Source organism: Mirounga leonina, unplaced genomic scaffold (genome assembly GCF_011800145.1).
Source record: "Mirounga leonina isolate KUSES-001 unplaced genomic scaffold, KU_Mleo_1.0 Mir_53, whole genome shotgun sequence".
NCBI classification, from domain to species: Eukaryota; Metazoa; Chordata; class Mammalia; order Carnivora; family Phocidae; genus Mirounga; species Mirounga leonina.
Window position 1 is genome coordinate 29,195,764 of NW_023270807.1, and position 27,865 is coordinate 29,223,628.

Consider the following 27,865-nt stretch of genomic DNA (forward strand, 5'->3'; position numbering starts at 1 on the left):
TTCTAATGAAAAATCAGTTATTAATCTTTTTGAGGATCCCTTGTACATGACAAGGCACTTTTATTGCTTTCAAGATTCTATGTCTTTGCCATTTAACAGTTTAATTACAATATATTTTGATATGCATCTGTGATCATTCTGCTTGTTGTTTGTTGAGTTAATATGTAAAATTCATGTTTTTTTTAATTAAATTTGGGTTGCTTCTGGCCACTATTTCTTTAAATATTCTTTCTGCCCTTTTCTTTGGCTTCTCTCCTTCTGAGACTCCCATAGATGAATATTTTATCCTACTTGATGACATCCTACCTGTCCTTTAGTCTTGGTTCACATTTCCTCATCCTTTTTTCTTCCTTCTCTTCGAACTGGAAAATTTCTATCATCCTACTTCAAATTTAAGTTGTTTTTTCTTCTGCCTGTTTAAGTCTGCTGTGGAATGCCTCCAGGAATTTTTAAGTCTTAGTTATTTTACTTTTCAGTTACAGGATTTTTATTTGGTTCCTTTTTTATAATTCCTATTTCTTTATTGATATTCTCATCTTACTCATCTGCCATTTTACTGTTTCTTTTAATTCTTCCTTTACAGCTTCTTTTAGTTTTTGTTTTGTTTCATTTAATAGTTGATTTAAAGCATTTATGCAGAAAATCCAATGTCTGGTCTGCCTAAGGGATGGTTTCTGTCATTTTTTTTTTTTTTTTACTTTTAAATGGATCCGGCTTTCCTGTTTTTTTTTTTTTTTGTATGCCTTGTGATTATATTTTTAAAATGAAATATTCAGATATTATAGTGTGATAAATCTGGCAATCAAATTCTTCCCACTCTTCAGGGTTTGTTATTGTCGATTAGTAGAGGCTACGGTTGTCTGTTTAATAACTTTTCTAAATTATTTTTGCAAAGGACTATATTCTTTGGTGTATGTGGTCAGTGAATTCTCTGTTCATTTATTTTTTTAATTTAATTTAATTTTATTATGTTATGTCAGTCACCATACTGTACATCATTAGCTTTTGATGTAGTGTTCCATGATTCATTGTTTTCGTATAACACCCAGTGCTCCATGCAGTACATGCCCTCCTTAATACCCATCACCGGGCTCACCCATCCCCCTAGCCCCCTCCCCTCTAAAACCTTAAGTTTGTTTCTCAGAGTCCATAGACTCTCATGGTTCATCTCTCCCTCCAATTCCCCCCCCTTCATATTTCCCTTCCTGCTCCTAATGTCCTCCATGCTATTCCTTATGTTCCACAAATAAGAGAAACCATATGACAATTGACTTTCTCTGCTTGACTTGTGTAATTTAGCATAATCTCCTCCAGTCCCATCCATGTTTCTGATGGCTGAGTAATATTCCATTGTATAGATGGACCACATCTTCTTTATCCATTCATCTGTTGAAGGGCATCTTGGCTCTTTCCACAGTGGCTATTGCAGACATTGCTGCTATGAACATTGGGGTGCATAGGACCCTTCTTTTCCTTATATCTGTGTCTTTGGGGTGAATACCCAGTAGTGCAATTGCTGTGTTATAGAGTAGTTCTATTTTTAATTTTTTGAGGAACCTCCACACAGTTTTCCAAAGTGACTGTGCCAACTTGCATTCCCACCAACAGTGTAAGAGGGTTCCCCTTTCTCCACAACCTCTCCAACGTTTGTTGTTTCTTGCCTTGTCCATTTTTGCCATTCTGACTGGTGTAAGGTGGTATCTCAGTGTGGTTTTGATTTGAATTTCCCTGATGGCTAATGATGATGAACATTTTTTCATGTGTCTGTTAGCCATTTGTATGTCTTCTTTTGAGAAGTGTCTGTTCATGTCTTCTGCCCATTTTTTTTACTTGATTATTTGTTTTTTGGGTGTTGAGTTTGAGAAGTTCTTTATAGATCTTGGTTATCAGCCCTTTGTCCGTAGTGTCATTTGCAAATATCTTCTCCCATTCTGTGGGTTGCCTCTTTGTTTTGTTGACTGTTTCCTTTGCTGTGCAGAAGCTTTTTATCTTGATGGGGTCACAAAAGTTCATTTTCGCTTTTGTTTCCCTTGCCTTTAGAGATGTATCTTGAAAGAAGTCGCTCTGGTCTATGTCAAAGAGGTTACTGCCTATGTTCTCCTCTAGGATTTTGATGAATTCCTGTCTCACATTGAGGTCTTTCATCCGTTTTGAGTTTATATTTGTGTATGGTGTTAGAGAATGGTTGAGTTTCATTCTTTTGTATATAGCTGTCCAGTTTTCCCAGCACCATTTATTGAAGAGACTCTCTTTTTTCCATTGCATATTTTTTCCTGGTTTGTCAAAGATTATTTGATCATAGAGTTGAGGGTCCATATCTGGGCTCTCTATTCTGTTCCATTGGTCTATATGTCTGTTTTTGTGCCAATACCATGCTGTCTTGGTGATCACAGATTTGTAATATAGCTTGAAATCAGGCAACATGATGCCTCAGCTTTGTTTTTCTTTTTCAACATTTCCTTGGAGATTCAGGATCTTTTCTGATTCCATACAAATTTTAGGATTGTTTGTTCCAGCACTTTGAAAAATGTCATTGGAATTTTGATCAGGATGGCATTGAAGGTATAGATTTTCATGACAGCATGAAAAAAAAAAATAAATCTTGCACAGTAACTCAAAGTTCAGCTCTACAATGTACCCTTAAACTGGCAAGCCATTGGTATCTTTAATAGTTTCAAATTACCAAACAAGAGATTGTTACAAAGAGCTGTGTGTTCATATACAGCAATCACATAAGGAACTTATGACCTAAAGCAAAGGTAAACTAACTTTCTTGCAACTTCCAATTCTACACCAACTGGACACCCCTGCCCAGTATGAATAAGTTTTTTTTTTTTTTTTAAACCTCTAATCTAGTTTAACAGTACAGCTTAATTTTTACCTGCTGGCTTGTGTTCACACCAGCTTTTAAAGACTGCTTCTTCAACTACAGCTCCATACTATTATCCCAGCTATGGAAAGACTTCGTTCAATTTTTGCCAGTTTTCGTAATATTAAATGTCAAGCTTTAGCTGGGCAGAAGTTAGAGGTTTATTATCAGTCTATGTTGAGACTAAACTTCAAATTCAATTTTGCTTAAGGGGACATTGTAAAGTAACAATTCTTGATATTACATGCCTCATATGATCCATTCAAATCATAGAGAATTACATATTTGTCACTGTTCCAAGAGACAAACAAATGTGAACAGCTAAAACATCTTAAAAATGCACCAAGCTTATGAAGTCTCAAACAAAACTTGAATTTTCTGTACATACTCCTGTCAAATGAAGGTATTTCCTGTACACCACTTTCAATGGGCAGCATAGACAATTTAACAATATTTATTCTTCTGATTCATGAGCATGGAATGCGTTTCCATCTTCTTGTGTTTTCTTCAATTTCTTTCATGAGTGTTCTGTAGTTCCTAGAGTATAGATCCTTTACCTCTTTGGTTAGGTTTATTCCAAGGTATTTTATGCTTTTTGGTGCTATTGTAAATGGAATCATTTCTCTAATTTCTCTTTCTACAGTTGCATTGTTAGTGTATAAGAAAGCACCTGATTTCTGTGCATTGGTTGTGTATCCTGCTACATTACTGAATTGCTATATGAATTCTAGTAATTTGGGTGTGGAGTCTTTTGGATTTTCCACATAAAGTACCATGCCATCTGCAAAGAGAGAGAGTTTGACTTCTTTTTTGCCAATTTGAAGAGCTTTTATTTCTTTTTGTTGTCTGATTGCTCTTGCTAGGACTTCTAGTACTATGTTGAACAATAGTGGTGAGAGTGGGCATCCTTGTCGTGTTCCTGATCTTAATGAAAAGACTCTCAGCTTTTCCCCATTGAGGATGATATTCACTGGGTTTTTCATAAATGGATTTTATGAAATTGAGGAATGGTCCCTCTATCCCTATACTCTGAAGAGTTTTAATCAGGAAACGATGCTGTATTTTGTCAAATGCTTTTTCTGCATCAATTGAGAGGACCATATGGTTCTTCTCCCTCCTCTTATTAATGTGTTCTATCACACTGATTGATTTGTGAATGATGAACTACACTTGCATCCCAGGGATAAATACCACTTGGTCGTGGTGGATGATCCTTTTAATGTATTGTTGCATCCTATTAGCTAGGATTTTGTTGAGGATTTTGGAAATCATATTCATCAGGAATATAGGTCTGAAATTCTCCTTTTTGATGGCGTCTTTCCCTGGTTTGGGGATTAAGGTAATGTTGGCCTCATAGAATGAGTCTGGAAACTTCCCTTCTGTTTCTGTTTTTTGAAAGAACTTCAGGAGAATAGGTATTATTTCTTCTTTGAATGTTTGGTAGAATTCCCCAGGGAATCCAGCAGGCCCTGGACTCTTGTTTTGGGAGTTTTTTTTTTTTGTTTTTTGTTTTTTTTTGATCACTGCTTCAATCTTGTTACTGGTTATTGGCCTATTCAGGTTGTAAATTTCTTCCTGTTTCAGTCTTGGTAGCTTATAGGTTTCCAGGAAGGCATGCATTTCTTCCAGGTTGCTTAATTTACTGGCATATAGTTGTTGATAATAATTTCTAATAATTGTTTCTATTTCCTTGGTGTTAGTTGCGATCTCTCCCCTTTCATTCATAATTTTATTAATTTGGGTCCTTTCTCTTCTTTTGCATAAGTCTGGCCAGTGGTTTATTGATCTTATTAATTCTTTCAAAGAACCAGCTTCTAGTTTCTTTGATCTGAGCTACTGTGTTTCTAGTTTCTAATTCATTGATCTCTGCTCTAATCTTAATTATTTCTCTTCTAATGCATGGCTTAGGCATTGTTTGTTGCTTTTTTCTAGTTCTTTAAGGTGTAGAGTTAGTTGGTGAATTCGGGATTTTTCTATTTTTTTGAGTGAGGCTTGGATGGCTATGTATTTCCCCCTTAGGACCTCCCTTGCAGTATCCCATAGATTTTGGACCGATGTGTTTTCGTTCTCATTGGTTTCCATGAATTGTTTAAGTTCTTCTTTGATTTCCTGGTTGACCCAAACATTCTTGAGCAGAGTGATCTTTAACTTCCAAGTGTTTGAATTTCTGCCAAATTTTTCTTGTGATTGAGTTCCAGTTTTAAAACATTATGGTCTGAGAATATGCAGGGAATAATCTCAATCTTTTGGTATTGGTTGAGACCTGACATGTGACCCAGTATGTGGTCTATTCTGGAGAAAGTTCCATGTGCGCTCGAGAAGAATGAGTATTCTGTTGTTTTAGGGTGGAATGTTCTGTGTATATCTATGAGGTCCATCTGGTCCAGTGTGTCATTCAAAGCTCTTGTTTCTTTGTTTCTTTTCTGCTTAGATGATCTGTCTATTGCTGAGAGTGGAGTATTGAGGTCTCCTATAATTAACATATTATTATCAATATGACTATTTTGGTTAACAGTTGGCTTATGTAGTTGGCTGCTCCCATGTTGGGGGTGTAGATATTTACAATTGTTAGATCTTCTTGTTGGATAGACCCTTTAAGAATGATATAGTGTTCTTCTGAGTCTCTAACTACAGTCTTTGGCTTAAAATCTAATTTGTCTGATATAAGAATTGATACCCCATTTCTTGTTTCTTTTTGATGAGTCTGGCCAGGGTTTATCAATCTTGTTAATTCTTTCAAAGAACCAGCTCCTAGTTTCTTTGATCTGTTCTACTCTTCTTTTGGTTTCTGTTTCATTGATTTCTGCTCTGATCTTTATTATTTCTCTTCTCCTGCTAGGTTTAGGCTTTATTTGCTGTTCTTTCTCCAGCTTCTTTAGGTGTAGGGTTAGGTTGTGTATTTGAGACCTTTCTTGTTTCTTGAGAAAGGCTTGTATTGCTATATACTTTCCTCTTAGGACTGCCTTTGCTGCATCCCAAAGATTTTGAATAGTTGTGTTTTCATTTTCATTTGTTTCCATGTATTTTTTTAATTCTTCTTTAATTTCCTGGTTGACCCATTCATTCTTTAGGAGGGTGCTCTTTAGCCTCCATGTATTTGAGTTCTTTCCGACTTTCCTCTTGTAATTGAGTTCTAGTTTCAAAGCATTGTGGTCTGAAAATAGGCAGGGAATGATCCCAAACTTTTGGTATCTGTTGAGACCTGATATGTGACCTAGGATGTAACCTATTCTGGAGAATGTTCCATGGGCACTAGAGAAGAATGTGTATTCTGTTGCTTTGGGATGGAATGTTCTGAATATATCTGTGAAGTCCATTTGGTCCAGTGTGTCATTTAAAGTCTTTATTTCCTTGTTGATCTTTTGTTAGATGATCTGTCCATTTCAGTGAGGGGGGTGTTAAAGTCCCCCACTATTATTGTATTGTTGCCAATGTGTTTCTTTGCTTTTGTTATTAATTGCCTTATATAATTGGCTGCCCCCATGTTAGGGGCATAGATATTTACAATTGTTAGATCTTCTTGTTGGATAGACCCTTTAAGTAGGATATAGTGTCCTTCCTCATCTCTTATTTTAGTCTTTGGTTTAAAATCTAATTTGTCTGATATAAGAATTGCCACCCAGCTTTCTTTTGGTGTCCATTAGCAAGGTAAATGGTTTTCCACCCCCTCACTTTCAATCTGGGGGTGTCTTTGGGTCTAAAATGAGTCCCTTGCAGACAGGATATTGATGGGTCTTCTTTTTTTATCCACTCTGATACCCTGTGTCTTTTAATTGGGGCATTTAGCCCATTTACATTAAGGGAGCACTGGGTGTTATATGCATGGAACACTACATCAAAAACTAATGATGTAATGTATGGTGATTAACATAACATAATATAAATAAATAAATAAATAAATAAATAAATAAATAAATAAAACCCTATGATGGTCAAAAAAAAAAAAAAAAGAATTGCTAACCCAGCTTTCTTTTGAGGTCCGTTGGCATGGAAGATGGATCTCCATCCCTTCACTTTCAGTCTGGGTGTATCTTTAGGTTCAAACTGAGTCTCTTGTAGACAGCATATGGATGGGTCCTGTCTTTTTATCCAATCTGCAACCCTGTGCCATTTTATGGGAGCATTTAGGCCATTCACATTGAGAGTGATTATTGAAAGATATGGATTTATTGTCCTCATGTTGCCTGTGAATTCCTTGTTTCTATAGATTGTCTCTGTAAATTTCTGTTCTATATCACTCTTGGGGTCTTTCTTCTTTTACAGAACCCCCCTTAATATTTCTTGCAGGGCCGGCTTAGTGGTCACATATTCTTTCAGTTTCTGGTGGTCTTGGAAGCTCTGCATCTCTCCATCCATTCTAAATGAAAGCCTTGCTGGGTAAAGTATTCTTGGCTGCATGTTCTTCTTATTTAGTACCCTGAATATGTCTTGTCAGCCCTTTCTGACTTGCCAGGTCTCTGTGGATAGGTCTGACGTTATTCTGATGTTCCTCCCTCTGTACATAAGGAATCTCTTCCCACTAACTGCCCTTAAGATGGTTTCCTTGGTTCTAAGATTTGCATGTTTTACTATTGCATGCCAGAGCATTAGTTTGTTTTCCTTGATCTTGGGAGAGGTCCTCTCTGCCTCTAGGACACGAATGTTTGTTTTGTTCCTCAGACTGGAGAAGTTCTCAGCTATGATTTGCTCAAATATATCTTCTAATCCTCTTTCTCCACCCCCTCAGGGATCCCAATAATTCTGACATTGGAACGTTTCATGGCATCACTTATTTCTCTAATTCTGTTTTCATGGATTTTGAGTTGTTTCTCCCAGGCTCCTCTTTTTCCTTCTTCTTTTTAGATTTTTATTTATTTATTTGACAGAGAGAGATACAGTGAAAGCAGGAACACAAGCAGGGGGAGTGGGAGAGGGAGAGGGAGAAGCAGGCTTCCCGCCGAGCAGGGAGCCCAGTGTGGGGCTCGATCCCAGGACCCTGGGATCATGACCTGAGCCTAAGGCAGACACTTAACCAACTGAGACACCTAGGTGCACCTCCTTCTTTTCTAACATTTTGTCTTCAAGATCACTAATTTGTTCTTCTGCCTCATTTACCCTAGCTATTAGAGTATCTAGATTAAATTGGATCTCATTGATAGCATTTTTAAGTTCTGCCAGTTCAGCTTTCATTTCTGCCCTTTGATACTCTATGTTGCCATTAATTGATTTCTCCATTCTAGCTATTGTCTTTGTAACTGTTACCCTGAAGTCTACTTCCGACATCTTGCTTATATCTGTATCCATTTGTAAATCTGTGGCAGAAGTCACAGTCTCTCAGTCTTCCTATTTTGGTAGTTCCTCCTCCTAGTCATTCTGTTGAGGGGTGGTTGAGAGATTTTACAGATTCCAAATTATTGACCACAACCCAAGCAAGATGCACCTGTTTTCTAGGGACCTTAAGGTTGCTGGCTTCTTGTTCTCCAAGCCTGTCTTCTGGGGGAGGGGCCTGCTGCCCTGTTACTCAGGCAACCCAGTTTGCGCAGAGTTGCCCTGCCCCCTGTGGAGGGGGGATGGGGTCAGTGAAAAACGGTTTTTGGGGACTTTTATTCTCTGGCGGCTTTCCCTGGAGGCTTTCCTCATCTATTCTGAGAGAGTAAAAGAGACCGTTTCCAACCTTCTGTTTCAGAACAGAGAGATTGCAGTCTGTTCTTCAGTGAGCTCTCCTGGCCACACTATCTCCGTTTCTGTCTGTGCTGCTATAAACTGCAATGTCCTGTGTTTTTGCACCCCTCAGCAGTACTCCCAGTCCTCACCTCCAGTTTGGGGCACATCTCTGCCCTTTGAGCTTCTAAAACTGCCAGGCACCCCCAGTTTGCACATGCGACTGAGCCGCTCCAGGTTTCAGTCTGGGGGGCTGCCCTAAAGTCCTTTCCCTGCCACTACTGGTCTGCGAGTCTGTGCCCCATCCCCAGCGTGGGAGGCTTTCATGCATCAGTGGTGCAGGATCCTGAAGGCTCCCTACCCCTTCTTCAGATATCTGCCCTTCTTCCAGTATCTGCCTGTGGAATCACAGCTCCCCACTTCATACCTCGAAACCAACCACCTGTGATATTCTGTTTGTCAAGATCCAGATATATCTTCTTACATCTCAGGTTGATTTTGTGGGTGTTCAGAGTGGTCTGGTAGATATCCAGCTCAATTCAGGGGACTGGTTGGAATAGGGTTCCCTACTCCTCCACCATCTTTTCCCTACCTCCAAAATCTCTGTTCATTTAACTTCTGTTCAGCTATTTTTTTTTTTTTTTCTCCAGCTATTGTTTTGACAAAGCTTTCTTTCGATGCCAGGAATAAAACAACAACAAAATATATTCTCTCAGTCTTTGACAATTGGCTTCCTTTAACACTTGGCCAGATGTGGTTTACCTTTCTGCTTTAGACTTCATTTCCTGCTTGCCCCAAACCTAGAGATCAGCCTGTTGTACAAATCTGGAGTTCTTTCTTGTCTTTTCTGACAGTGTATCCTGTCCGGGGCATGTGCATTGCTTACCAAATTCCCTAGTATGTATAGGTATCTTTAAATGCCCTACTTTTTCAAAGAAACTGTCTCCTCAGATTTTCTTTTCAGCCTTTATGTAGTCTATTGTATATTTCAACTATAATCTTTTGCCCCAGATGGCTTCAAGTTTTTCATTTGACTAATAATGTTTTCAAGGAATGCCTATTGCTTGTCCACCCTAAGTAAATCCTACGTTAGATGAAACAGAGATGAGCACCTTGCCTAAGGCCTTCAGGTATCCCTAGATGGGTTAGAAGAGAACAGCATAATAATTTGAGAATAAGATCTGCTATACTTCCTCCGAAACCAGGGACGATCAGAAGCATGGTCTTCTGTCTTCAGCACTGCTGCTGATCTGAAAAGGTGGTATGACAAGTGTAAGTAAAAAATGCCAAAGCCTCCTTAGCATCTCTAAATTGCCTCTTTCTTGATTCAGCATTTGCTTTGCTGTAAATACTTTACTGTTTTCTGATAAAGTTGATCCTGACTATTTCTACTTGTGTTTCTATGTGGATATGGAGAAATGAATATTTGGAACTGTCCACTTCACCATTTTGCTCTCCTTATAATTTTAAAGTATCTTTTTTCGGGGTGCCTGGGTGGCTCAGTCATTAAGCGTCTGCCTTCAGCTCAGATCATTATCCCAGGGTCCTGGGATTGAGTCCCACATCAGGCTCCCTGCTCAGCAGGAAGCCTGCTTCTCCCTCTCCCACTCCCCCTGCTTGTGTTCCTTCTCTTGCTTTGTCTCTCTCTGCCAAATAAATAAATAAAATCTTAAAAAAAAATAAAGTATCTTTTTTCCGCCATGAATCTAGAATAATTTTTTAATCACTTGAATTACAGTGGCTCTTTGAATCCCTCCGAGATCCTAACCACAATCTAGTGTGTTTCATAGCTATATATACACCCAGAGAGTAAATTAAAACTCCTTTAGGAACATTAATTGTTTATAATTTATCTTTTCCATTCATATTACCTAACACGTAGTTGGGCTACAAAGAATATTTGATGGTGAATTAATTTTCATACCCTTACATATGTTAGAGAATAGTTAGTATAACTTTCTAACATCAATTAAATATAATTTTCCCCAGATAAACTGAAAAAAATTGAAAATGTGTATCAGTGTTAAACCCTAATTGCTATACTGTTTACTATAGTCTATTGCCTCAGTAGAATCAAAATAACTGATGAACTCTATCTTCTATTATACTAAAACTATACTTAATATTTATTATCAAACTTGTGATAAGCTATCTACTGTAAACTTTATGAATATTTTAATTCTTAAAACAGCTTAATGCAGACTCATTAAAATTACTCAGCATATCCTTTATGGATTCTCTATTTTTTATCATAAAATCTGTAGATTCCATGCACACCCCCATAATTTGTTTCATCACTTGCAACTAAAAATAGGTATCATTAGCTCTGTTATATTGCCCTAATTGTTACTGTTTGCAAAGTGTATGGTTGTGGACTGACCAGTTCTTGGCTCAAAGTGTTATCTTCTCCTTATTGTTATGCCTACATCTTCCTTAATCTTCAGCAATAATGTCAAAGTTCACCTCTGTTAGTGAGTCTTTGCAGAGTGAATTAGCTGCCCCTCACTTGAGCCTACATAGCATCATGAACTAAACGTACTCATACTTTTTTTTTTATCCTATTTCTTATTGTTTAATTATTAAAAGGATGGACTCTGGAATTCTGACTTTGCCACTCAACTAGTATTGTAACATTGGAAAATTATTTTGTCTGTGTTTTAGTTCTCTCAGCCATAACGTGGTTGGTATAATAGCACCTATCTTATATATAAGTTTAAGAAGATTAAGTGAGTTAACATATATTAAAGGCTATGTGAATGTTAGCTATAATATAATTATATATGTAATATAATAACTGTATCATCCTCATCCTCTTTATATTAGGAGTCCTTGAGGACAATTACCATGCTTTTTAATCTGTTTAGATTTGGAACCAAGCCAAAAGTCATGCATAAAATAGTTTTTCAATAAAAATTTTGAAAATACTAAATAAATGAAATTTATGACCTAAAATCAGGCCCTTTATTTGTAATTTTTGAATCAGTTACTGACATAATCACCAATCCTTCTCATTCAAAATTGTCAGCATCGTGGAAAATGGCACAAACCTCTCCTTGTGCCTAAGCAGTATATTTAATTAGTCCCAAGTCCTGAGATACCATACCTTCTTTTGTCTCAAACCTATTCTATTACTCTTGTCTTCAATTAGGAGCATGTAATTTCTCAGACCAAAGATTTCCTTACTGTATGGACCCTTGCACAGTCTTTGCTGTTTTAGTCTGTCTCTAGTCTCATTCTAAGTTATGTGTCTTCCATTCATCTACAACCCACCTGTTCCAAAGTCTTCCCAAACCAATGAAGCCAAGTGTACTTCCTTTGCATCCACTTGGCTCCCTTGTTGTTCTATTATATTTATTGTACTGTCTGAGGTTATTTGTGTATAAGTTTCACTAGTGTGTGAAGTCCTTGAGAATAAGAAATAGGTGATAGATATTGAAATAAGTATCATTCATCTCTGTTTTCCAAGAATTTACCATTTGCTTGACCTATAGTAGATGCAAAAATAGATTCATTGAATTAAAGTGTTAAGAAATACACTAATGTCCCTCTTGATAATTACTAATTTCTGCCTCCTTATTCAACTACATAATATTATAGAACTTACAATTTCATGCTGCAAAGATAGTATTTGTCTATTCTTTTTTATTTTCCAGTTTGCAAGGAAAGAAATAAATAGCTACTTAACATGGTGAATTATAGTATTTTGAACTGTTATTGTCTTGGCCTTCTGCTTCAGTGTATGATTTTCATAAAGTTAACACTGAAATTTTATTAAATCTGATATATTTAGTCTTTTTGAAAAAAATTAGTGTCCCTTTAAATACCATTTTATTCTACCAATGGAACATTGCCTGCAGGATAGGTTTTTTGAGATACCTACTCTTACAGAATATATCCCTCATGAGAACAACAAGTACAATTCAAAAGCATTATAGGGCATATTTATAAAATTTATGGCTGCATCTTTAAATACTATCTTGTAATCTTAACACCTTTATGTTATATTGAACTAATAAAAAGAGAACAGGCAGTACAATTCTGAGAGTTTCTATTATGTTTTATATTCCTTGAGCATTAAAAAAAAAATTAACCACTAGGATTCTGGAATGTTATTTTTAAATGATGCAGTACATATATTGATAATGTACAAATTTAAGCTTAAAATCAATTAGAAACATATTTAAAATGCTAATTGTAGCTAATCATAAGAAAGTTATTTCATCATAAAAATGGATTCATCTCTTATCATCTGTTTTTTGTTTGTTTGTTTGTTTGTTTTTAGAAATGATTAATCCAGCTCTAGAAAGTAGCTTCAATCTATTTTTCTCTGATAATTTTCTCACAATTATTTTTTAAAATATAGCTGTGGGTTCTACTTAACAGTTAATTGTTTTGAAAATTGCAGCTCATTTAAGGCTAACGTTTGAGTGTTAGAAATATAAATTCTTAATGTAAGAAAATAACATATTCTTCCATTATAAAACAGCAAAGATCATTTTTATTAAGACCTAAATCATTATTATCTTTTAATAATACTTATTCACAAGGCATTGACAAATTGAAAGGAATTTAAATTTATTCATTTGATTCTCAAAATTGGTTAGCTTTTAGTGATAATTTGTCCATATTTTTTTAAACAGTGAGTACTTGTAATTTATTTTATTTTATTTTATTTTATAAGATTTTATTTATTTATTTGACAGAGAGGGACGCAGAGAGAAAGGGAACACAAGCAGGGGGAGTGGGAGAGGGAGAAGCAGGCTTCCCGTCGAGCTGGGAGCCCGATGTGGGGCTAGATCCCAGGACCCTGGATCATCACCTGAGCCAAAAGCAGATGCTTAACGACTGAGCCACCCACACACCCCAGTACTTGTAATTTTAGAAAAACAAATTTAAGGAAGAAAATCTCAATAATTCCACTTATTTACAGTGGTTTGGTTGGAGAAAAAGAAAGTAGGGAAGGAAAGTAACTTAAGATGCCCCAATCATCATTTTAACCGTTCAGAATATTTTGTGTAACTTCTGAAAAAAAAAAAAAAATATGGAGGAGTTAAAAACTTTTACTTCCATTCCTGCCTTTATTATCTGGAAGGAAACTCTCTAAAAAAACCAAAAAATATCATAATTTATCTTTAATATACAACCATAATTATAAACGAACAAAATAAAACAAAAGAACTATGAAGGATTTTCCGAAATAGTGAAATTTAAACCAAAATAATGAAGGATGTTGAGAATATGCACATAGCCTTAAGTATTGGGAACGTTGCAAATTTCTCTGATAGTTTAAAACTCATGAAAGGTCCATTGGCTAATCCTTTAAGGAAACTTAACGTAGGGACTAGGGTGAACCAAAAGAGAACAGGAAATGTTCTTATTTGGATTGGGACCCATATCTCAACAAGACAGAGAAGTTGGAGCTAAAGGAAAAATCATGCAGGTGTGCTACCTTCAACATCTGTGACATACCTCTAACCTGAAGGAAATTGCCAAAGGTGAGCTGTGGTCTATTATGGACATGAAGAGAAGTATTCACATGACCACCAAAGAGAGCTGTACAAAGGTGTGGAGGCTGAAAACAGTGAAAGATTACAGGAAGACAGAGAATATAGTAGTATTGCTAGCAAGATTGAGAGAACTAGAATTGAAAATACTGGCTGCCCCATCTTATGTTTCCAACTCCCTCCATATTTTCAAAACAAAACAAAACAAAAACAAGATAGAATAGTCACTCGAAGTTGAATAACAATTACCTATGAATTGGCAGGGTATCTTTGAAGTAGGAAGAAATGCTAGTGTCTACATTCTTTAAACTCTCAAATGAGAATTAAACATCTCTATATAAAATTCAAATATTGGAAAAATATATATATATTTTTTAAATTTTATTTTATTTTTTAAAGATTTTATTTATTTAAGAGAGAGCTAGAGAGAACACAAGCAGAAGGAGAGGAAGAAGTAGACTCCCCACTGAGCAGGGAGCCCAATGCAGAGCTCCATCCCAGGACCCTGGGATCATGACCTGAGCTGAAGGCAGACGCTTAACCGACTGAGCCACTGAGGTGCCCCAGTATATTTTTTAAATTTTAAAGACTTTATTTTTTTTACAGCAGTTTTAGGTTACCAAAAAAAGTGAGATTAAGGTACAGGGTTCTCCTTACCTCATTCCCCCACACATGCATAGCCTCCCCTGTTATTCATTTTCCCCAATAGAGTGGTACATATTTTTTTTTACCATGAATGAGCCCTACATTGACACATCATAATCACTCCAAGTTCATAGCTTATCTTAAGGTGTTTAGGGTTAACTTAGGATGTTGTACATTCTATGGGTATGGACAAATGGGTTTGGATAATGACATGTTTCCATCATTATAATATCATACAGAGTATTTTCACTGCCCTTAAAAGCTTCTGTGTTCTACCTATTCATCTCTCCCCTGACTATCCCTGGTAAACACTAATCTGTTTGTCTCCATACTTTTGCTTTTTCCAGAATTTCATATAGTTAGAATCATATAGTATGCAGCCTCCTTAAATTGGCTTCTTTCACTTTGTAATATGCAATTACATTTCCCCCATATTTTTTCATGGCTTGCTAGCTCATTTTGTTTTATCACTAAGTAATATTCCATTGTTTGGTTGTACCAGTTTATTTAACCATTCACATCTTAGTTGTTTCTACATTTGGACAATTATGAATACAACTGCTATAAGCATCAGATGGCAGGTTTTTTATGTGGACACAGTTTTCAGTTCCTTTGGGTAAAATAACAAGGAGAATGATCCTCAATCATGTGGCAAGATTATATTTACATTTAAAAGAAACCTCTAAATTGTCTTTTAAAGTTGCTGCACTACTTTGCATTCCAACCAGCAATGTATAGGAATGTTTGTTTCTCCACATAAATAGTTTTTAAAATTTAATTTCACATTTATTAATATTATAGTGTGAATGTGTGTGTGTGTGTGTGTGTGTGTGTGTGACTTTGGGAGTGTATAAAGGTTATTTACAAAAATTATCTGGGTTTCAGCAGTTGTATTTTCATTTGTTCTCTTTCAGATCTTTTTATGTCTTTCAAAGTCAAGTAAAATCTCTGGGTTTTTTTGTTTGTTTGTTTTGTGTTTTAAAGTAAGTATGGCCTCATCGTTTAAAAATACTTTTTATTTGTCTTTCTACGTGTTTATATGCAAAAATAAATTCTTGGGATTACAGTTAGTAGGTATAGTAATGATTATTAATAGAGGTTACATTTGGAGTGACTTTTTGTTTTTTATACTTTGTAACTAATTCTCTATCACAGTCTCCTAATTTGTTAAAAATCAATGAGGTTTGTCTCTGGATTTCACCTTGATGAAGCCATTGTATTCTTTCCCTATACTGTCATTTTTGACAATTTCCACATTCCCTGTCATCCAACATTTCGACCTTCCCTCATGCCGCCCATAGGTATGTCCCAGTTTCATAGAGTAGCTTTTGCTCATATTTCCTTAGCTCCTTTTACCCTATCACATCACCAAAGTGTTGTCTCTGACACAATAATGAAAAAGAAAGGACATAGGACATAGACTGGGAATACTGAAGGACACACACAGAAGGGATTAGGAACACAGGTGAAAAGCTGTCCTGGAGGAGGGACAGAAACCCGTGTTAGGGCCAAACACCTAAGACAACGGTCCCTCTTTGGCTTCACTCTCTTCCCTTTTCTTCTTTGCCGCACAATCTAACAGTACCTTTGCTCCATCTCTGATGGGATAATTAAAACCCAATAAAGCTGGTTGCTTGTGTTTCTGCTGACATTTATGCTTATAGGGTCTAAGTCTATTTCTAAATATTTCTTAAGGTATTTCCTCAAGACACTTTCTAATCTAAGAGGATTTCTAGAGCAGATTGATTATATGTTTAATCAATTATTATATATAATCATTTTCATATCTTTGACTTCTAGAATTTTTCATAGTTTATATACATGCTACTACAGTGAATAGTAATGCTTTCTAGTTTTCCACCAAAAGCACCCAAAGAAATTTCAATGAATAAAGTCCCCAAAAGACAAGTTGCACATTTAAGTTTCCATTTATCATTGTTGTTGTCCATTTGAAGTCCAAATTTTCATTTCAATCTCTTATACCTCATGATTATTTCCTATGTATATAGAAAAAAAAAAAAAAAAGGAAGTTTTTTTTCCCCTAAAAGAACAGAGTTCAGGAAATAAAAGGAGTAAGAATGTATCACTAGAAATTCATAAAGACACCACTGTTGGGAAGATGAATAGTTAACTCAGGAATGAGACAGTCTATTAATAAGAATCTACTGAACACCTACTCTTGCCCAGAACTAAGATAAAAGCACTGAACAATGTTTTACTTTTATTTTAAATTCAAGGGGGGAATGAAACACATGTGGAAGTAAGAGAGATGAGGGTCTCTTTTAATAGGAGCTTAGAAAAGTCCAAAAGTAGAGCCAAGCCAAGTCCAAATGTGTGAGGTATCAAAAGACAAGTCAGCCATGAATGGACAAACTCAGTGATGAATAGTCTGGTAGCTGGTATTTGGAGCCTGAAATCTATCTTGGATTATTATCAATCTCCATAATCCTTGGGTAGGGAAATGTTTGAAAGGTAAATTTACTGTAGGTGGAGATGTGCTCTGGAAATATAAACAATGTAATCAATAAGATTGTTGTGATTCAATAGGATTCAATACTTGATAAATTGCCATAGTAATGAAGAATTCATTAACACAAATGAAGTAAATTTGCAAGCATGTAGTGATGGTCTATTTAAAGTATAAAACTTTGGGGGTGCCTGGGTGGCTCAGTTGGTTAAGTGTCTGCCTTTGGCTCAGGTCACAATCCCAGAGTCCTGGGATCGAGCCCCGCATCGGGCTCCCTGCTCAGCGGGAAACCTGCTTCTCCCTCTTCCATTCCCCCTGCTTGGGTTCCCTCTCTCACTATATGTCTCTCTGTCAAATAATAAATAAAATCTTTAAAAAATAAATAAATATGTCCATCGACAGATGAATGGATAAAGAAGATGTGGTATATATACAATGGAATATTATGCAGCCATCAAAAGGAATGAAATCTTGTCATTTGCAACGACGTGGATGGAACTGGAGGGTATTATGCTGAGCTAAATAAGTCAATCATAGAAAGACATGTATCATATGATCTCACTGATATGAGGAATTCTTAATCTCAGGAAACAAACTGAGGGTTGCTGGAGTGGTGGGGGTTGGGAGGGATGGGGTGGCTGGGTGGTAGACATTGGGGAGGGTATGTGCTATGGTGAGCATTATGAATTGTGTAAGACTGTTGAATCATAGACCTGTACCTCTGAAACAAATAATACATTATATGTTAAAAATGAAGAAAATAGTAAGAAGGGAGAAATGAAGGGGGGGAAATTGGAGGGGGAGACAAACCATGAGAGACTATGGACTCTGAGAAACAAACTGAGGGTTCTGGAGGGGAGAGGGGTGTGGGGATGGGTTAGCCTGGTGATATGTATTAAAGAGGGCACATATTGAGTGGAGCACTGGGTGTTATAGGCAAACAATGAATCATGGAACACTACATCAAAAACTAATGATGTAATGTATGGTGATTAACATAACATAATAAAATTTAAAAATAAATAAAATAAATAAAAAGTATAAAACTTTGTAGGAAGTATTAAGAGACGTTTTGGGGGGGAAAGTTGTGATTCTCTAATATGCTTAGTGAAAACTAATAATTTGAGATTATAAAAGCAATTATAAGACAGAATTGCAACAACAAATTAACATCCAAAAACATAAGAAGAATAGCAAGAATTAACATCACAGGTAGCTTTAGTCCCCATAGGCATTGCTACTTTTGTATAGAAATGGTGTTTCAGATATATTTAAAGTATTCTTTTAATGTTTTCACTACTTTCTTTATTATAAAAGATCTCATTTTTCTGTGAGTTATGGTCAACCAGAGTGTATGCTCTTTGGCCTCATTTCCATTGTACCCAGAGCAAGGAGCTTGAATGGTCTAGTCTAGTCTTTGCCATACTGAGTCAGTTTCTATGTTGAGCTGTTTGGGGAGCAAGGACAGTGTAGATGGGGATAAATAATGTGCTCTTCCCAGATCTGCCATGCTCTCCTCTTCTGACATCTCTTCGTGTGAATGTGCAGAGGTTGTCAGCAAGTGTGGGAGTTCTCCTCCTCATTCTTCACGTTCTCACCCATGTCCAAGGTATGCACCTCTCCAGACCTCATGGATATGGGTTACTTATGTCTTTGGCTCAAGCTCTCTCTGTCTTGTCAGCTGTCTGGTGCTAAAATTCTGCAAATATATTTATATTTAGAATATATGTATTCTTTTTTTAAGATTTTATTTATTTATTTGACAGAGAGAGACAGTGAGAGAGGGAACACAAGGAGGGGGAGTGGGAGAGGGAGAAGCAGGCTTCCCGCCGAGCAGGGAGCCCAATGTGGGGCTCCATCCCAGGATCCTGGGATCATGACCCGAGCCATCAAAGGCGGATGTTTAAAAACTACCCAGGCACCCCTAGAAGATATGTATTCTGAAATAATTTATAAACTATATACATTTTAGGGTTCATGGATGACATTTAGGCAAGTACACAGCATCACAGATCCCCCAAAACACTTTTAGAGATAGCTTGAAATGTCCTGAGTTAGAAAATGTTTTGAGAATTTATATTATTATTTTTCCTAAACACAGGAGATTGAATTTACACAGAGGTCTCTTTTTAATAGCTACCGTTTACTGATAGGCTTGGTATATCAGAAGCTTAATAGGTTTTTCCTCTCTTAAACTGCATAACATTGGTACTATTTTTCTATTTATAAAGTTTGAAGAAACCGAGGTTCATTATGGTTATTAAATAAAATTATAAAAGTATTTAAAGTGGTGGGCGTCATATCCAAATCTCTTCCATCTAAAGCCCAAAATTATTCCCCATACCACTGAAAGAAACAATACGAAACAAAATAAAATAGTATCTAGAAATGTAGTCTATAGTGTCAGAATTCATAATCATATAATTCTATATTAATACATGAAAAAATTTAGAGAATATAGAAAATGAGAATGTGAAGCTATTTACTCATTTTAAGGATATCTGTGTTTCAGAAACTGAACCAACCAAAATATATTTAATATTTTCTCTTTAAGGGATTGTGATTTTGGATAACAGGATCATCCATGAATCAAACATAAAGCCTTAAAGACATGAAGGCTAGTTTGCATGTGCATTTCACCCTTCCATACTTCCTTATGGGGTGGTAGCTGCCACTTCAGAATAAATAGTTACACCCCTTGGAGAAGAAATTTGTTTGATTCATTCAAATGGTTGTTGCTTATGTGACTTGGTTTGCTGAATGGAATTCATTCTTCTTCTTCTTTTTTTTTTTTTTTTTTTTTTCCAGAAAGGAAATAGCTGAGTGGTAATTAGAGCCCATGTTTAACCTACATTTGACTTAAAATTCTATTTCCAAGGAAACTGGACTTTGGCTCCAAAACCATAAAAATTCAGCAGCATAAAGCATAAAATATACCCAATTTTAATCAATGTAAATTACACTGATAGAAGAGGTGTGGATATGCAACCAACAGTCATATAATTTTTCAGAAAGGTACTCTTTGAATAAATTCTTACAGTCAAAATTTAATGAATGAGATCCCAATACACTTTTCAAATGAAAAAGTTGAATGATCTATTAATTTTATAAGTTTTATGTTTTATTTAATTGAATAACAGACCAGTTATTTTCATTTCCTCTGTCCTTGGAAACTTCTGGGAATATTGCTATCTTTGCCTATTTTAAGCCCTGTGAATAAATTTTTATATCAAGGAAAAGAAAACAGTATTAAAACCTAATTTGTAAGACAATACTTCTTAAAGTATATATAATCATGGTAAAAAGAGAAATTGTAAACAACAAAATTTAACCTTCGACAATGTTATTGCTTGCTAATGTTAAGCTGTAGTAATTGTTTTCTTAATCATTATTTTATCAGTCTATTGTTTTTCATTTCTCATGAATCCTAATTTAGGTTTTTATACATAGTTTTATCACTGTCCCTAATCTTCCCTGAATTAATAATAACAAAGTTTAAGTGTCATAATTCTGGTTTGGTATAAAATACTGAAAATAATGATGCCTTTATTAGGCTCAGTTATGATGTACTATGCTACTAATAGAATTTCCTAAAAAGACGTCTCTTCCACCTAATGAATGTCTGCAAATGAAAGGCTGCTTCTTATGTTTTACTTTGGCACAATCACTAAAATCTTTTCCTATTATAATCAGAACTGTATCAGGGTCCTGTTAATCTCTTGATTCTGCTTTCTCCAGTGTGTGTTAAGGTTCATCCTAACCATATAGGCTCTTCAGCATTCAGGGAGAGAACTGTTGCTAATGTCTAGTCCCTGCTATCTCAAAGAAAATAGTCTATAGCTTCTTTCTCACATGCCAATCTAATTAAAGTTACTGTAGAAAATGAAAGTGACATATGTAGCAGAACACAGAGGTGTTCCCAGAGCAGTTCGCAGGTGGATAACAACGGTGATTAAGGTGCTAGATTGTTTATTTACTCATTAGAGAGCAGCCAGTTTCAGCTCAATGTAAAGCAAAGATAGAATTTTTGTTTAAATTATTCTTATGGGAGTTAAGAACCATTCAATAATGAGCTATAGAAGGAACAACTAAAACAACCCAGCTGCAAATTAAATAATTCAATTATCTTGTATAATGGCTGGGACAAGACCAAATGCTGATGTGATCTAAGCAAAAAGGTGCTTTGTCAAAAATCTCTCATTATATGTGGATGCCCTTGTGTTTTCCCCACTCTCTGGGAGTACAGCATTATGCCCTTTGCATAGGATTTATTTTAAACAACAACAAATCCCTGTGATTTTACTTGGTTTATAAAAAGGTACCAATGCAGGAGGGGCCCTTTTTATATGTTATCTGCCCACCTAAAGGAGATAGATACATATTTTCCTGAATATTTTCCTCTTTTCTTTGCCATTTAACCTAAACCTGACTATGGTAGACCAAATAAGTCTAGTAACTAAAAATGCACAAGTTGTCTAACATTGCAGTAATTCTAAAATTCACACTAACTAGGCTTTTCCAGAATATATTAGGGAGAGGATAAGGCACATTCCTGCTATATGAATCCATATCTACATATCAGGTACCTTGTGGATGTCCAATAAATATTTATTGGTAACAATGAATAAGGCAGTTTAGCCATCCATAGAAGAGAAAGCAAGCAAGAACACTGGGTGTAGCCATACTATCACATTACTGGGTCGTCAATCTCCTTTTACAATATGTTAGTAAATTTTCATAGTCCTGCTTCCAACTTCCTTTTGGATATGACAAAATACTGGCATTCAAACATTATACTTCTCTTGTGAAAGTATCACCTCTATTCTTTGCATCTTTTTCTGACTTAATTCTTGCTGACAGTATTTGAATATGAATTTGAAGTAGAAACCTTTTTTTTTAACATTTTATTTATTTATTTGAGAGAGACAGGGTGCTCACGAGCAGGGGGAGGGGCAGAGAGAGAGAGAGAGGGAGAAGCAGACTCCGCTGCTGAGCAGGGAGCCCAACGTGGGGCTTCATCCCAGGACTCCAGACTCATGACCTGAACTTTGCGAAGGCAGCTGCTTAACCTACTGAGCCACCCAGGCGCCCCTTGAAGTAGAAACTTCTTTTTCTCTTTAAATTTTATTTAAATTCAATTAGCCAACATATAGTACATCATGTTTCTGGTGTAGTGTTCTGGTTCATTAGTTAACGTATAACACCCAGCGCTCATCACATCACGTGCCCTCCTTAAGTAGAAACTTTTTATAACAAAAGCATACACTATATTCTGACAAACTGACTTTAGACAAAACTTATGTAAAGACACTCCCATAAAAGCAGTATTTAAAGTGCCCTAAATTTAAATTGTGCCCATTAGTTCATTAAAATTGAGGCTACTCCAACTATTCTTGTGGTGATGTGTCATCAGTATGGTTGTCATAGAAAAGCTAAACAAGCAGAGGAAATTACAGACTAGATGACCCATCCAAAAAGGAAGGGATGTGTATTCATCTTGAAAAATCTAAGTGATTTTCCCTTGCATTAGTATGTGTCGGTTATAAACTCTTGTGTAACGTATCAATATTTCTCATTTTCTTCATCAATCAGTTAATCAGGCAACTGCTGTTTCTCCCCTGAATGCAGATCCTGTACTGGGCTTTCTTGGGATACGAAGTAACAGGAGATCAAACGTCTACTTTCTGAGCTAAGGACATTAGCTGTTTAAGCTAGAAAAAGTAATATCATTACCAGGTGACACATAATAGAAATGAGAAAAATAAAGAACAGGGGCTTTATCACCTGATTAAATGCTCAGGAAAATTGAAAGCAGAAGGTAACACACCAGAAACTTAAGACAGATGTTTCTTACAAGCTTTTAGGTCGGTTTAAGGAAACACTGGCAGAAAAAAAAATATTGGGAGTGTGCAGTGGGCAAAATTCAATAGCTTTCTTCTTGTGTCACTTGTTTCATTTTTCTTTGGTGTTCATAAAAATTCACAGGCAATCCAGGTCTAGCCAAGATGCCTTGACAAGATTTCTAAGAGAGAATGACTTTGATAATCAAGTTCAAGAGTATTTCAAGACTGGAAATCATGCTGCAGAAATGTTACTAGTGCAACTGCTCTTTATTTAGCTGCCTGCAGTGTCTCTAGCCCCTAGCTGGGGTCTTCTTGGGCCACCAGTTAATCAGCAATTCTGGATAATGCCTTTGGTCTTTCTCTCCCAAGGGTAACAATGTGGCTTTGGTATTTTTGAAATAGAGACAGAAAAAAATGTGGAGATTGTATTCACAGTCTGCCCCTAGGACTTCAAGTTTACAGGTGTATTTCAATGAAATTTCTGTCTCTTGCCCTGTGAGGTACACATAATGACCAGGCATGAAAATATCTTGACTGGCACCTGCCTAGAGCATCACTTAATGGATAATATCAGTGGTCAGATGCCTGGACCACATGAAAATGTGTACTTTGGGTGAAACCTTTCTGAGCATTACTTTTTTTTCTTTTTCTTCCAAATTAGTTAATTGAAAAAATAGTTTGGAGTAAGAATGTAAAATGACAGAATTGTAAAAATGAGGGAGGAGGAAAAAAAAAAAAAAAACAACAGGAAAAGCCATGTTTACATAAGTTAGAGGATGTTCCAGGCTTGGCTAGTAATGTGAGTGAGAAAACTTTTTGCTAAAACAGGAAGAATGCATGTTTCACACGCACACACACACACACACACACAGACACCCTTTACAAAGGCAAGCAAACCTAAATACCAATAAGCTCTAATTGAATAGGAGTAAGAGTAAGTAGATTAAACTTTAAAGAAAATTGCTTTACATTCGTTATAACTTTGCTAATGTAAATTCTTCAAGTTTAACTATAAGTCAGTTAATGGCCCATTATAAAAAGAAAAGCATCTGTTTGAGGATCTTTTTGAATGATAACATTATTCAATTTTTATTGTAGAAAATTTGGAAAAAATATAACCAAAATGTCAATAATTCCATCATTTTACAATACCTAATTTATGAGATTGTTATATGTCTTTTATACATAGATACAAACACACAATGTCTATGCTGTGGTGTGTATGTAAAATTACATGCATATAATAATTGGTCTTTAAATATTTTTGTGCTACTTAGTTTATCAATATATTCCTTAGTCTTTTCTTCTTCTGCATTTCAATTATATTATTGATTATTGTTTCTGACATATCATGTTGTTTCTCCCTGAGGTATATGAAACCTTTAAAAATATATATTTTCATATTGCACCATACGTAATCATTTCTCACATTGCTCTCATTGTATTACTTTCAATTATATTTTTAAAGATGGTCTTAATTACTCATTTGATTTTTTAGAATCAAGTCTTGTTCTTTCTACCTCCAATACATGTTCACATATTATCTCTTTAGTTATCAAATCCTTTCTTATATCATATACCTTTCTTTTAATCTCAGTCCCTTTATTCTTATGATTTTTGGTTTGTTATTATTTTTCAAGTTTCTTGAGGATGCCAAACAACTCCATCATTATATTCTTCAGCCTTGAGTAGACTGTTTTTAGATGTTATAACCTTCTTCAGAAACACTTAGGTATTATTCTTATCCTCTTATTTCACAGTAATTGCGTAGATACCAAGATAATTTTTTTTTTTTGCTTATACTCCAATCAATGAAGATATAATTCAATGTATTTTCCAACATAGAGGCCTACATATTATTTGTAAGTCACTGTTCACCTGGAAGATAGTTCAGATCTTTCAGATATTCAGATCTAGGACAAGTTAAAGTACACATTTCTCAGCCAGGAGAAAAATCCTAAGAAAAATTTCCTTAATCCAACTTGATAAACTATATTGCAAGTGGTCTTTCCTCTAAGATTTTTGTGTAAGTGGAAGGTGAGAGAAGCTCTGAATTTCAACTGGATGGTTCTTACAGCCCATTTAAGATTTTTTTATTAGTACTTGGGATGCATATTAATTGGTAGGATCATGGTCACATCCTGTTCCTAAGGAAAAGTGAGAGAACAGGAAAGGAATTTCAACAACAGAATGTAAGTTAGTAATTACAACACAGGTGAACTTTGAAAAGCAACACTGATGGGGCGCCTGGGTGGCTCAGTCGTTAAGCGTCTGCCTTCGCTCAGGTCATGATCCCGGGGTCCTGGGATCGAGCCCCACATCGGGCTCCCTGCTCCGCGGGAAGCCTGCGTCTCCCTCTCCCACTCCCTCTGCTTGTGTTCCCTCTCTGGCTGTGTCTTTCTCGGTCAAATAAATAAATAAAAAAAAAAAAAAAAAAAAAGCAACACTGAGATTCCTATTACAAAAGACAAGGGTTTGTAATCAAATTTTCAATAGAAAAAAAAAAAATTCTTGTCTAAGAAGTCTCTTTCTTTTTTCTATCATTAACACTGGCAGGGAAAAAAAACACAAAAGACAAAGAATATAGAAGAGAATATCTGTTGTCACCCTCTAGTCGCATAATAGATAAGAAAAAAAAGAAAATTTATATGAATAGATTAAGCACTGGTGTGGGAAATTCCAAACTCGACATGATTTTATCTGGGGATTTTACCCTAGTCTCCATCATCTCAATTTCCCTGTTTTTTTTTTTTTTTAAGATTTTATTTATTTATTTGAGAGAGAGAGAATGAGAGAGAGCACATGAGAGGGGGGAGGGTCAGAGGGAGAAGCAGACTCCCTGCCGAGCAGGGAGCCCGATGCAGGACTCGATCCTGGGACTCCAGGATCAATGACCTGAGCCGAAGGCAGTCGCTTAACCAACTGAGCCACCCAGGCACCCTCAATTTCCCTGTTAATAGAATAAGAACTTAACTAAAAATACAAGAATACTAATTTATATTCTTTAAAGTGCTTAATAGATACTGCAATAGTACTATGTAAATTTGGAAAATTGTTCTTTAATGTGCATGTCAATTAAAAAATACTTATTTTTTCCTGATAGAAAAATATCTTAAAAGTTTTTAAAACTTAAAATTCTAGATTTCAAATATGACAGCTCTCTGTAAGCAACAGGGTGTCTATGAATACAAAATAAAAGCTGCTAAGGACTAGAAAGTACCCCTTGAATCAAACAAACCTAGATTTTGAAGTTTAGTTTCTTAAAGATGATTGACCTGACCAAATTATACAATATTGATTCACATATTGACTGAGATATCTCTCCAACAGTTTTTCATCACTTCTACCATATTATTTCACCAAAAAGTTCATATATATTAAATTTGATAATAGTTATCCAAGATATTTTAAAAAGATGAAAGCTATCATTTGATATATAACTTGTGCAGGTTTATTCAATGTTTTCATTCACTGAAGCTATGATCAAGAACTTAAGGATCAAAGCATAACTCAGTTTTACATGAGCCTCTGGCTTTATGGGGAATATTTCCAATTTAATAAGCTGTGATTCTGACCTAATGCACAGTTTTTGGTATTAGTATATGCCAATTGGAATCACCCTGAAACTTAAAATGTCAGGAAAGCCACATTATAAATTATACTTATATCCTAAATTACCTAATTAACACATTTCAGCCCATATATGTACATGGCTAAGGCAAAAGTGTGTCTGTCACCAAGTCAAAAGCAAACCAAATTGGGGCACCTGGGTGGCTGTCAGTTGGGTGTCCAACTCTTGATTTTGGCTCAGGTCATGATCTCAGATTGTAAAATCAAGCCCTGCATTGGGCTCTGTGCTCTGTGTGGAGTCCGCTTGGGATTCTCACTCTCCCTCTCCCTCTGCTCTTCCCTCACCCATCTCTGAAATAAGTAAGTAAGTAAGTAAGTAAGCAAGTAAGTAAGTAAATGAATAAAATATTTAAAACAAACAAACAAGCAAAAAAACCCATAAGCAAACAAAATTAAAACAATGAGATACCACTACACACTACCCCATCACAATGACAACACCAAATGCTGGTGAGGATATGGAACAATAAGGACTCTTATTTACTGCTGTTGGTAATGAAAAATGGCACAGCCACTTTGGAAGACAGCTTGGCAGTTTCCTCACAAAACTAAGCCACTCTTACCACAGAATCCAGCAATTTCACTTTCGGTATCTTCCTAAAGGAGTTGAAAATTCATGCCCACACAATGGCTTGTATATCTCTGTTTGTAGCATCATTTTTCATAATTGCCAAAACTTGGAAGCAACCAAGTTTTGGTAGGGGAATGGATAAATAAACCATGGTACATCTAGACAATGAAATATTATTCAGCACTAAAAAGAAATGAATTATCAAGCCATAAAAGACATGGAGGAAACTTAAGTGCATATTACTAAATGGAAGAAGCCAATCTGTGAAGGCTACTTGCAGTAAGATTCCCACTATATGACATTCTGCAAAAAGCAGAACTATGGAAATAAAAACATCAGTGGTTGCCAAGAGTTGGCAGTGGAAGCAGCATTGCGTAAGTGGAACATAGAGGCTTTTAAGGGCAATAAAAAATGCTCTGTATGGTTCTGTACGGTGGATACATGTTATTATACATTTGCCCAAACTCATAGGATGTACAACACCAAGAGTGAGCCCTAATGTAAACTATGGACTATAGGGAACTTTAACACCTCAATTATATCAATGGATAGATAATCCAGATAGAAAATCAATAAGGAAACATTGGCTCTAAACAACACAGTAGGCCAAATAGATTTAAAAGATATATGCAGAACATTCCATCCAAAAGCAACAGAATACACATTCTTCTCAGCTATTTGTGGAATATTCTCCTG